This window comes from Gadus morhua, chromosome 16 (assembly GCF_902167405.1).
Source record: "Gadus morhua chromosome 16, gadMor3.0, whole genome shotgun sequence".
Classification (NCBI taxonomy): domain Eukaryota; kingdom Metazoa; phylum Chordata; class Actinopteri; order Gadiformes; family Gadidae; genus Gadus; species Gadus morhua.
Window position 1 is genome coordinate 31,554,746 of NC_044063.1, and position 10,845 is coordinate 31,565,590.

The following is a 10,845-nucleotide window of genomic DNA, read 5'->3' on the forward strand; positions in this document are numbered from 1 at the left end:
TACGTTGACGCTTTGATTTGATTGTTGTGAAGCCAAGGGCCCGTTGGCTTCCCTTGGCACCATGCTGACTAATCCCAAGAGGGCAGTGTCATGACAGTAGCCTCACCTGATTGGTTAATCCTTTTTTTTTTCACCAAGGGATGCCATCTCGGGCTTGCTTCCTCGCGGACATACAATGTGCAATGGCGTGTTTTACGCGTATTCAGTATTTAAGATTTAGAGGGGCGCTGTTTCGAGCATTTTGAAATGCTCAATGAGATGAGAAAATGTGGAAGAAGTGACAGCAACACAGCACCAAAGAATAACCAAAACTGTTAATATAAATGTTTTTACTGGATGTCTAAAAAACAGGGAAGCCTGGCTTCCTTTGGCCTCCGGGAGAAAGCGCCACTGGTCATTGGTGCGAATGCTGAAAGCATTCACATCTTAGAAATGCTACATATTTATTTTTGTTGGGCATGCTGTAAGCATTCACATCTTAGAAATGCTACATATTGTATTATTCTGCCACTTTTTAAGAACACGACTCCTTCAACATACTTCAACGTAGAAACATCATTCAAACATTAAAACGTTCAGCTCTGTTACTCCCATGTTGCTATTATTTACTGTATTCATATTATTCATAATCCCAGAGATATTCAAGGTTATTCACCCAAAATTCCCCCATTCATTCCCATTGGAATATTCAAAAAACGCTGATTCATGCTTCATCCTCTTAAACACTTCCAACAACTTAAGACATCATAACTTGGCAAATTTCAACCAAAGAATTAAACAGATCTACACATTTGTATCTTCAAAACTATCCAAATGAAATTTCAATATCATTCAAACTTTTTTCAGAATCACAGTTTTAGTTGTACAATTACATGTACATTTAGGGCTTTTATCAGACGCTTTTAACCAAAGCGACTTACAATAAGTACATTTGTCATAAGAAGTGCAACAATATATCGCTGTCGGTAGAGTAAGGATGTTCATAGAACCAAGTGCAAGTACAACAATCGCTAACCAATTCCCAGTGTTACATTAATGATAGCAGCTACTGCAGTTGCTACAGAGTTAAGTACTATGATACAATTCAACACAATACAATACAATATACAATGGTGGCCAGAAGGGGGAGAGTAGCTATGCAGAGTCGAGGTGGACTCTGAACAGGTGAGTCTTGAGTCTTATTCGGTAGGTGAGCGACTCTGCGGTCCTGAGAACGGCAGGGAGCTCGTTCCACCACTGAGGTCCCAAAACCGAGAAAAGTTGTGACTTTGCTGATCGACCTTTGCTAGCTCTTAGCGATGGCGGTACCAGACGTCCAGCTGAGGTAGTTGAGCGGAGGGATCGAGCTGGGATGTGTGGCTTTACCAATGCTTGGAGGTAGGCAGGGGCAGTTCCATCGACTGCCTTGTATGCCAGTACCATCGTCTCAAATTTGATGCGAGCTACTACAGGGAGCCAGTGGAGGTCCCGGAAGAGGGGGGTCACATAGTAGGTTGAACACGAGGCTCGCTTCCGCATTCTGGATGCGCTCCAAAGGTTTAATCGCAGAGGCAGGAAGTCCAGCTAGGAGTGAGTTGCAGTAGTCGAGGCGGGAGATGACCAGTGATTGGACTGGAAGCTGAGCTGCTTCCCTTTTGAGGAAGGGCCTGATTCTGCGGATGTTGTAAAGTGCAAATCTGCAGGATCGTATTCCGGATTCATTTTCAGTTGGTCTCACTTTTACCGCTTGCCTCAGCTGTTGCTCATTGAGCAATCAGTGGCCAACACACCACTCTAGAGTCTGGTTAAAGTCAGTGTGGTGGAGGGTACTGCAGAGTTTCATTGACCGGAAAAAAATGAGGAGGACCGAAAATTCTAAGGCCACGTTTATACGTAGCAGGGTATTTATAGAAACAAATATTTCCCCCCCTCCGTTTTCAAAAATAACATTGTGCACACACCATCGTTTTCGAAAAAGTTGTCGTTTACATCAAAACGCATAAATACGCCGTCGAGCGCCATTATAACTAGCCCAAACCTATGGGTGGCAGTGTAGTAGAGCTTAGATCGGGCCCAGAAAATCAAGCCGACCCGGCCCGAGCCCGTGCACGTTCTGTCCGAGCCCGGCCCGAGCCCGTGCACGTTCTGTCCGAGCCCGGCCCGACCCGACACATTAACCGTAATTATGAGCCCGAGCCCGATTTCAACCCGACTTTTTTTTTTAATACATATGTAACATTGTACACATTTGTTACTAGGCCTACTCTGCTAAATATATATATGTAAGGGATAATGCATAGAACGCCGGTCATTAACGGGAAAATAAGGCCCGACAGGGCGAACAGTACACCGGCCGACGCGCAGCGATGGTGTCTCTGCTTCGCCCTGAAGGGGTTTATTTTCGACAATGACCGGCGACGTTCTATACATTATCCTGCTTATTACAAGGCTACTTGCCAAAACGAAAAAATAACTTCACATGGTGTGTCTTTTTACAATTTATTCGTTACCAGCATTCTTAGTGTTGATCAGCAGAGAAATAATTTGTCCGCAAAGACGGTGACGTCGCTTAGCAACGGAAGACGCTGGGCTTGACAAGTCACCGGACTACTACCAATGCAAGTGAACGGAGCGTTCCACGGCATTGAGAAGACCCTCGTAATAAAGGCCTATAATATTACTGTTTATGGCATAGATTTCTCCTCAGATTAGGCCAATAAACCAATGATAAAAATTTATAAAAATATCGTCGATCAAAGGCCCGGGCTCGGGCAGAGAATCTAAACTCTAGTAGGGAGAAGGATAAAGCCATGCAAGCCAATCAGAATCCTCAGAATCAACAACAACGAATAACACGAGCGTCTTCCTGTATCAAACAAACTGTAAACATAGGGCGCTCATATGACGTTAAGCATTTCCTGGCGCATAATGTGACGCTCCAGAACCTAAAACCCCGTTTCTCCCCGTTGACACGACAACGCATAACCGGCGTTTTCAGAAATCTCCACTTTGGCCGGAGTTTTTAGAAATGATCGTTTTCTGTGACAAAAACAGCGTTTTCGTGTAAATGAGAGATATTTCCATGCGGTTTCGTGTAAACCGCGTGGAAATATCTGCGTTTTCCCTTTGTGTAAACGGGGCCTAAATGTCTCCGGTCAGAATGACCAATGGAAATAATTCTCTGCACAATTTGAATTGAATTTAAATATGCTACAATGGTCATTTGTTTAGCCAATTCATGTTAAACATTGAGGGTTTTGATTGACCCGACCCGTTTTTTTTAATTATTGCTTTATTGGCCTAATCTGAGGAGAAATCTATGCCATAAACAGAAATATTATAGGCCTTTATTACACAGGTCTTCTCAATGCCGTGGAACGCTCCGTTCACTTGCATGGGTAGTAGTCCGGTCAACCCCAGCGTCTTCGGTTGCTAAGCGACGTCAACGTCTTTGGCGGACTATTTCACTGCTGATCAACACTACGAATGCTGGTAACCAAGAGCAGTAGAGTGGCTCTGACTGACATGATTGCCTCATTCATCACCGGCCAAACTGGCTAGTACGTTTTTATTAACACCCGGCAAAATTATTTTTAACCCGCATTTGGCGGGTTGGCGGGTGTTGATTTAGAACGCTACTGGTAACGAATAAATTGTAAAAAGACACACCATGTGAAGTTATTTTTTCGTTTTGGCAAGTAGCAGTGTGATAAGCGGGATAATGTATAGAACGTCGCCGGTCATTGTCGTAAATAAGCCCCTTCAGGGTGAAGCAAGACACCTCCGCTGCGCGTCGGTGTCCTGTCGCCCTGTCTGGGGCTTATTTTCCCGATAATGACCGGCGTTCTATACATTATTCCTTATTCCTTCCTTACATATATGTATAAAAAAAAAAAAATTGGGTTGAAATCGGGCTCGGGCTCATAATTACAGTTAATATGTTTGGCTGGACCGGGCTCAGACAACGTGCACAGGCTCGGGCAGGTGCAAGCTTAATTTTCTGGGCCCGATCTAAGCTCTTATAAAGACTGCTCGGCCAAGCCGCCTTGGGGAAGGAAGAGTCACGAGGCTTACGCCTGATTTCCACCGGAGCGCTATCATTCCGAAGCACTTCTATTTTTGACGCGAGCCGTTGCTGAACCGCGTCAATTTCAACAGAGCAGATCGAGCCGGGCAGGAAGTGAAAAAGTAAAATCCATAGAGCATCCGGTCAATTTTCAAAATAAAACTATTTTGTATACTCAGCTGATATCCTATCACAACTTCACATCAACGTGACGTCATGACTAGTGGCTAGGTCAGCAGTCAATCAATCAATGGGTCTCAGAGGGGTGGCAACATGGACGACGAGAGACTGAATGTTCGAATTGGACCAACATAAAATTATTTATGAAATAAATCGTCCTTTTTATAAGGACAATGTCAGAAAGGACAAAGCCTGTCATTTAATTGCAGTAGTTTTGGGAGTGGAAGGTGAGTATAGGTTTAGGATTATCGCGTGATCTCGTGATATCGCGTGAATACGGCTGTCTCGCAAGGCAGCGCTACGCTGCCGTTACGCGCCCAGTGGGGATTGACGCAGGGCAGTTCGCAGCCATTCCGTGCGCGTACGTCCCTGGTTGGAATCAGGCGCTATGCGCATTGCAAGAAGCAGAGACACTCTCGATACATTTGACTTTAAGTCAGCAGCGGCACGCTTAACAGCTGCAAAATATCGAAAGAAGTAAAACTAGAACTGCAAGCAGTTATGCAGGGGTCCAAGAAGTGTGCATTTCGCCGGCACAACGCGAAGCATGTGTTCGAAATTGAGAAACGGCGTGCGCCAAAAGATGCAGCTGACTCCAGTGAATCTGTGGATATAAAGGTTTTGACTGTGGGAGGTTCGGTGTGGGAGTTATAGCCCAAAACGCGTTTTCAGAACATTCCATTGGCCAATTAGGAGATGTATTATTTCGTCGTTTTTTTGCGCCCTCTTGTGGCGAAATTTTCCAAAGACAATTTTCCTTTTCCAAATAACTCCCGCCCACATTAATAATTCTTGACCATAATTTTTATATAGACTCGGGTTTGCCCCTTGATGGTTCCCTCATTGTTTGAAGAACATTCCTTTGGCCAATTAGAAGATATACAATTTCCTCGTTTAAGGCGCCCCCTAATGGCGAAATTTTCCGAAATTTTTATCGTACGACATTAAGGTTAGCACCAACATGTGTGTAAAATTTGGACTCGTTCCGATGTCTAATTTTGGATTTCTTTGGATTTTTGATTTTCCACGTCTAATTTAGCTCATAAACCAATATTGAAAACGCTACCGTTTCGTCGTCGAGGGTCGGATCAAAAAAGTGTCTATCATTTCTTTGCGTGTGCGTCTGAAGATGCCGTGTGCAAAGTTTGGTGTTGATTGGTCAAGAAATATGGGAGGAGTAGCGAAAAAACAGTTTTGCGGTTTTCGCGATTTTGCGAAAAAAAATTCTAGACGCAAATGGGCGTGGCCTATGCCAAAAGATGCAGCAGACTCCAGTGAATATGTGCGTACAAGTTTTTGACTGTGGGAGGTTCGGTGTGGGAGTTATAGCCCCAAACGCGTTTTCCCTTGGTATAGCGCCACCTAGTGGCCGGCATGCCTGGATTTTGTCGTCTGCATAGTCTTCAGGGACCTGGATCTATTCATGCAATTGGCGTGTCGGCACCATTTACGGTCTGGGCTGTGGTACCACTTTCTTGGTAGGAAGTATAATAACTAGAACTGCAAGCAGTTATGCAGGGGTCCAAGAAGTGTGCATTTCGCCGGCACAACGCGACAAGAAATGTGTGTTTCGCCGGCACAACACGAAGCAAGTATTCAAAACGCTACCGTGAACAACATGTGGATATAAAGGTTTTGACTGTGGGAGCTTCGGTGTGGGAGTTATAGCCTAAAACGCGTTTTCAGAACATTGGCCAAATAGGAGATAGACAATGTCGTCGTTTTTTGGCGCCGCCCTGTGGTGACATTTTCCAAAGACAATTTTCCTTTGCCAAATAACTCCCGCCCACATTAATAATTCTTGGCCATATTTTCTATATAGACTCGGGTTTGCCCCTTGATGGTTTCCCTTGAGTTTGAAGAACATTCCTTTGGCCAATTAGAAGATATACAATTTCCTTGTTTATTGCGCCCCCTAAAGGCGAAATTTTCCGAAATTTTTATCGAACGTCAATAAGGTTAGCACCAACATGTGTGTAGAATTAGGGCTCGATCCAATGTCTAATTTTGGATTTTTTTGGATTTTTAATTTTCCACGTCTAATTTAGCTAATAAACAAATATTCAAAACGCTACCGTTTCGTCGTCGAGGGTCGGATCAAAAAAGTGTCTATCATTTCTTTGCGTGTGCGTCTGAAGATGCCGTGTGCAAAGTTTGGTGTTGATTGGTCAAGAAATGTGGGAGGAGTAGCGAAAAAACAGTTTTGCGGTTTTCGCGATTTTGCGAAAAAAAATTCTAGACGCAAATGGGCGTGGCCTATGCCAAAAGATGCAGCAGACTCCAGTGCATCTCTGTGTACAAGTTTTTGGACTGTGGGAGGTTCGATGTGGGAGTTATAGCCCCAAACGCGTATTCCTTGGTATAGCGCCACCTAGGGACCGGCGTGTCTGGATTTTGTTATCTGAGTAGCGGTGCCGATTCTGGATCTAGTCATGCAATTGGCGTGTCGGCACCATTTACGGTTTGGGCTGTGGGCCCACTTCTAAGGCGTACGAAATAATAATAATAACTAGAACTGCAAGCAGTTATGCAGGGGTCCAAGAAGTGTGCATTTCGCCGGCACAACGCGACAAGAAATGTGCGTTTCGCCGGCACAACGCGAAGCATGTGTTCAAAACGCTACCCTGAACCTGTGGATACAAAGGATTTGACTGTGGTAGGAGTAGCGAGAAGTCAGTGTAGCGTTTTCGCGGCAAAATTTTGTAGAAGATATACAATTTCCTCGTTTATGGCGCCCCCTAATGGCGAAATTTTCCGAATTTTTTATCGTACGACATTAAGGTTAGCACCAACATGTGTGTAAAACTTGGAGTCGATCCGATGTGTAATTTTGAATTTTTGGGGATTTTGGATTTTCCACGTCTAATTTAGCTAATAAACCAATATTCAAAACGCTACCGTTTCGTCGTCGAAGGTCGGATCAAAAAAGTAATGCAGGAATTATTTTCGTGTAGGTCTGAAGATGTCGTGTGCAAAGTTTTGTGTCAATTGGTCGAGAAATGTGGGAGGAGTAGCGAAAAAACAGTTTTGCGGTTTTCGCGATTTAGCGAAAAATATTCCTAGACGCAAATGGGCGTGGCCTATGCCAAAAGATGCAGCAGACTCCAGTGAATCTGTGCGTACAAGTTTTTGAATGTGGGAGATTCGGTGTGGGAGTTATAGCCCCAAACGCGTCTGTCCTTGGTATAGCGCCACCTAGTGGCCGGCGTGTCTGGATTTGGTTATCTGAGTAGCGGTGCCGGACCTGGATCTAGTCATGCAATTGCCTTGTCGGCACCATTTACGGTTTGGGCTGTGGTACCACTTCTAAGGCGTATAGTATAATAACTAGAACTGCAAGCAGTTATGCAGGGGTCCAAGAAGTGTGCATTTCGCCGGCACAACGCGACAAGAAATGTGCATTTCGCCGGCACAACGCGAAGCAAGTGTTCAAAACGCTACCGTGAACAACATGTGGATATAAAGGTTTTGACTGTGGGAGCTTCGGTGTGGGAGTTACAGCCTAAAACGCGTTTTCAGAACATTCCATTGGCCAAATAGGAGATAGACAATGTTGTCGTTTTTTGGCGCCGCCTTGTGGCGAAATTTTCCAAAGACAATTTTCCTTTGCCAAATAACTCCCGCCAACATTAATAATTCTTGGCCATATTTTCTATATAGACTCGGGTTTGCCCCTTGATGTTTTCCCTTGAGTTTGAAGAACATTCCTTTGGCCAATTAGAAGATATACAATTTCCTCGTTTATAGCGCCCCCTTAGGGCGTAATTTTCCGAATTTTTATTCGAACGTCGTTAAGGGTGGCGCTAACATGTGTGTTAAATTTGGACTCGATCCGATGTGTAATTTTTGATTTTTTTGGATTTTTGATTTTCCACGTCTAATTTAGCTCATAAACCAATATTCAAAACGCTACCGTTTCGTCGTCGAAGGTCGGATCAAAAAAGTGTTCGAGCATTCTTTGCGTGTGCGTCTGAAGATGCCGTTTGCAAAGTTTGGTGTTGATTGGTCAAGAAATGTGGGAGGAGTAGGGAAAAAACAGTTTTGCGGTTTTCGCGATTTTGCGAAAAAAAATTCTAGACGCAAATGGGCGTGGCCTATGCCAAAAGATGCAGCAGACTCCAGTGAATATGTGCGTACAAGTTTTTGACTGTGGGAGGTTCAGTGTGGGAGTTATAGCCCCAAACGCGTATTCCTTGGTATAGCGCCACCTAGTGGCCGGCATGTCTGGATTTTGTCGTCTGCGTAGTCCCCACGGATCTGGATCTAGTCATGCAATTGGCGTGTCGGCACCATTTACGGTTTGGGCTGTGGGCACACTTTTAGGGAGGTAAGTATAATAATAACTAGAACTGCAAGCAGTTATGCAGGGGTCCAAGAAGTGTGCATTTCGCCGGCACAACGCGAAGCATGTGTTCGAAACTGAGAAACGGCGTATGCCAAAAGATGCAGCTGACTCCAGTGAATCTGTGGATACAAAGGTTTTGACTGTGGGAGGTTCGGTGTGGGAGTTTTAGCCCAAAACGCGTTTTCGGAACATTCCATTGGCGATTAGGAGATGTATTATTTCGTCGTTTTTTTGCGCCCTCTTGTGGCGAAATTTTGCAAAGACAATTTTCCTTTTCCAAATAACTCCCGCCCACATTAATAATTCTTGACGATAATTTTTATATAGACTCGGGTTTGCCCCGTGATGGTTCCCTCATAGTTTGAAGAACATTCCTTTGGCCAATTAGAAGATATACAATTTCCTCGTTTATGGCGCCCCCTAATGGCGACATTTTCCGAAATTTTTATCGTACGACATTAAGGTTAGCACCAACATGTGTGTAAAATTTGGACTCGTTCCGATGTCTAATTTTGGATTTCTTTGGATTTTTGATTTTCCACGTCTAATTTAGCTCATAAACCAATATTCAAAACGCTACCGTTTCGTCGTCGAAGGTCGGATCAAAAAAGTGTTCTAGCATTCTTTGCGTGTGCGTCTGAAGATGCCGTGTGCAAAGTTTGGTGTCGATTGGTCAAGAAATGTGGGAGGAGTAGGGAAAAAACTGTTTTGCGGTTTTCGCGATTTTGCGAAAAAAAATTCTAGACGCAAATGGGCGTGGCCTATGCCAAAAGATGCAGCAGACTCCAGTGAATATGTGCGTACAAGTTTTTGACTGTGGGAGGTTCGGTGTGGGAGTTATAGCCCCAAACGCGTATTCCTTGGTATAGCGCCACCTAGTGGCCGGCATGTCTGGATTTTGTCGTCTGCGTAGTCCCCACGGATCTGGATCTAATCATGCAATTGGCGTGTCGGCACCATTTACGGTTTGGGCTGTGGGCACAGTTTCAGGGAGGTAAGTATAATAATAATAAACACTACAAAAACAATAGGGATCCAACCTGTTGGCTTGGACCCCTAATAAACACTACAAAAACAATAGGGATCCAACCTGTTGGCTTGGACCCCTAAAGGGATCCAACCTGTTGGCTTGGACCCCTAATAATAATCCTTACAAAAACAATAGGGATCCAACCTGTTGGCTTGGACCCCTAATAATAATCCTTACAAAAACAATAGGGATCCAACCTGTTGGCTTGGACCCCTAATAATAAAAATCCTTACAAAAACAATAGGGATCCAACCTGTTGGCTTGGACCCCTAAAAATAAATAAACCTTCAAATGAAACCTTTCAGGTCACATGACCGGCAGCAATTTTTTTCTAGCGGAAACACTGGGGTAGTGTAGTCTTGGTCATGGACTACAATAGTGGACTACAATAGTGGACTACAACAATGGACGTTAGCGGTGACGTTAGCATTGACATTAGCGTTGACGTTAGCGCTGACGTTAGCCTTGACATTAGCGTTAGCGCTGACGTTAACATTAGCGCTGAAGCTAGCATTGATGTTACCATTAGCGCTGACGTTAGGGTTAATGTTAGCATTTGCGCTGAAGGTAGCATTAGCGCTGAAGTTAGCATTGACGTCACCATTAGCGCTTTAGCATTAGCGCTGAAGTTAGCATCAGCGCTGATTTTAGCATTGACGTTAGCGTTAGCTCTGAAGTTAGCATTGACGTCACCATTAGCTCTGATTTTAGCGCTGACATTTGAGTTGACATTAGTTGTTTCCGGTGCGGAGAACCAGGCCATCTGGCCCGTGACTGCCCTGCACCGGCACCACGGGCTAGACCATCTCGACCGGCGGAAAACTACGGCGGAGTGGCCCAGTGAGGGGACCACCGCTCCTACCCCTCTCCACGGTCGATGCGCTCTGGTTGGCGGCCCGGGCCGCCCCAGGGGTCTTTACCTCCACTGCAGGATGGACGGCCGGGTGGGTGACCGGGAGGTGATGCATGAGTTTTGGCTCGCCGACATCCGGGACTCATGCAGCAGAGTCAGCAGCTGAGGCTGTTACTCGAGGAGAATGGGGACATTTTCGCGGCTCGGGATGAGGATTACAGGCGGACAGGGCTAGTGCAGCATGCCATCGACACCGGCTCTGCTCGGCCCATCCGCCTGCGGCCCCACCGATTAGCACTGGCCAAACGCCAGGCGGCGCAGGACAAGGTCCGCGTGATGGCTGCCGGGGGGGTAATTGAGCCCTTGTCCAGTCCATGGGCAGCTCCGGCTGT

The 10,845-nt window shown here is 45.3% G+C and overlaps 1 pseudogene; it reads right to left on the reverse strand.

Moving 5' to 3' along the window:
• Window positions 1-1,152: 1,152 nt before the first annotated feature.
• LOC115561609 (uncharacterized) lies at window positions 1,153-10,568 on the reverse strand (annotated as a pseudogene).
• Window positions 10,569-10,845: the final 277 nt, after the last annotated feature.